The 2,499-nt window shown below is 35.2% G+C and overlaps 1 long non-coding RNA gene across 1 annotated transcript in view; it reads left to right on the top strand.

The window, feature by feature from the left end:
- The window catches only part of LOC106870010 (uncharacterized), an 8,312-nt gene that overhangs the window by 5,417 nt on the left and 396 nt on the right, over positions 1-2,499 (top strand). The gene's annotated exons all lie outside the window — the stretch shown is intronic.

Raw genomic sequence — 2,499 nt, 5'->3', positions numbered from 1 at the left:
CAGGAATGTCTCAAGGCTTGCTGCTAACAAATTTTTCTGCAATATAAGGATGAGATATGCTATCCAGTGTTATTATTATGCGTTTGAGTGTAAAATATTTCCATATATATATCAGTGGCGACTCCGGCACTCGGGCTGTTCGGGCTTAGCTCGAGTACAAATTTAGTAAAGTGAACGTGTATATGCGAGCTGATTTAAGTTCTGCCAACACTGACTTCAAGTATGTAATTTTGTGTGTGTGTGTATGTGTGTGTGTGTGTGTGTGGGGGGTTATCTTATTGTTCGAGAATTCGAACATACCCATCCTGAACATGTTCTGCTAGATTCTTGCGTGAATATGCTAATCGTTGTTGTTCTCCTTAATCGAAACCCACCCCCATCATTCCCTTTAAACGATGTGTGTTCATAAAACATGGCGATTCACCGGTTTAGGAGAGACTTTGAGACTCCGATGTGTTTCGACCTTGTTCTCTGCCTCCTCAGTCAAAGCGTCACTACCGGACCAATCGTTCTAATAAGAACACAAGCATTTGTTTATAGATTCCAACAGTTTTATTTGCTTAGGCCTGCCAAACGGATACGGTGTATACATATGTGACTGTAACGAGAGCAATGAACTATTTTCTCTTGTTATAGTCACACATATGCACACAGTCACATATTTCCTATTCTTACAGTCACACATTTCCCTCATATTCTTCCACCTTTTCCTTTTCCAATACATATTCCTAATTTTTCAGTTTTTCATATTTTTGAGCCCTCGTCGTCGTCGTCGTCGTCGTTGTTGTTGTTGTTGTTGTTCTTCTTCTTCTTCTTCTTCTTCTTCTTCTTCTTCTTCTTCTTATTATTATTATTATTATTATTATTATTATTATTATTATTATTATTATTATTATTAATATTATTATTATTATTATTATTATTGTTGTTGTTATTATTTTATCATCATCACCACAACCATCACCACCACCACCACCACCACCACCACGATCATCATCATCATCATCATCATCATCATCATCATCATCATCATTTATTTATTTACTTATTCATTCATTTATACAATTTTTTTCTTCTATCTATATATTTAGGAAATTCGGTTATCTACCAAAACAACAATGAACCACTTTTTTCTACTTTCCTAAACTATTTTTCCTGTCTGTCCCCTCCCCCCTTTCATCGATATTTTACTCTCCAGCTTATTTTTCTATAACTTGCAGTGTTCATCCCTTTCACTCCTACCCCACCCCCACTCTACCTTCTCCACCATTTATCAGGCTTTCTTCACAATACCAACTCAATACTTCCCTCTGTGTCGACCATTTATTTCTATAATATATTTGCTACATCGAAATAGCAATGCAGACACAACAGAAATTTAGCTCTGAATTCAGAGATTAACTTTTTTTCTGTAACTTCTTATATTTCCGGGTTATTGCCTGTATGACGATCTGAAAATTTTGTGGCACCCTTAATAATAATAATGATAATAATAATAATAATAATAATAATAATAATAATAATAATAATAATAATAATAATAATGATGATGATGATGATGATATTATGTTATATATATTACAAATATATATAACATACAGAAAATTACAATACTGGGCACTGCACACATCCTACGCAAAACACTTTCAATACAGTAACCATAAGAGCACCACAGCAAACCACAGCACATGCCCAAGGCACACAGAGCTGCGCTCGGTAGTGAAGTGAAAGCACGTTATACGTTATAAAAATAAAACTACTGAATAATAATAATAATAATAATAATAATAATAATAATAATAATAATAATAATAATAATAATAATAATAATAATAATAATAATAATAATAATAATGCCCGGATGCAGTACCATGTCCGGATGCAGTACATAAATGCCCGGATGCAGTACCAGGTAGTGGCTCTCATGGCTTCTGATCTTAATTGATTGGAAGTGTTATCATGTACATTGTTTTGTCTTGGTATAAAAAAGATTGGCGACAGCAAATATTCTGCTCAATACCACAGATTTGCTTGTCAGTTGTTTGACCTTAACCAGTTGAGCAAGTCCCTTGGTGACTGACGATATGTGCATTTCTGATCATAAGCAGAAGTAGTGGGGAGAGCATCATAGCCATGTGTTGAGAGGAATTCTTTGGGGTTTAAATAATTCACCTTTGGAAACATGGATGTTTTGCTCAACATCCTTAAACGAACTTTATTCAGGGACCTTTTGAGCGGGATGGGCTACTCGACCTGAAGAAAATTCTAACTAGGCCCCACCTGCAAGGCCATGCGCTGTTTATCTTGATAGGAGATCACTATGTTGCGCACATGTGGTTGTGATGCATGTGCCTGGTGTACCCTTATCAGACGGGTAGTAATGATGGGTATATTAGGCTTCGTATAATTGTACCCCAGTGTCACTTTGATGGCAAGCACTGCTCTCTCTGTCACTCAATGATAATAATAATAATAATAATAATAATAATAATAATAATA

This window comes from Octopus bimaculoides, chromosome 4 (genome assembly GCF_001194135.2).
Source record: "Octopus bimaculoides isolate UCB-OBI-ISO-001 chromosome 4, ASM119413v2, whole genome shotgun sequence".
In the NCBI taxonomy this organism is placed as follows: Eukaryota; Metazoa; Mollusca; class Cephalopoda; order Octopoda; family Octopodidae; genus Octopus; species Octopus bimaculoides.
This window is presented reverse-complemented; position numbering and strand designations above follow the sequence as displayed.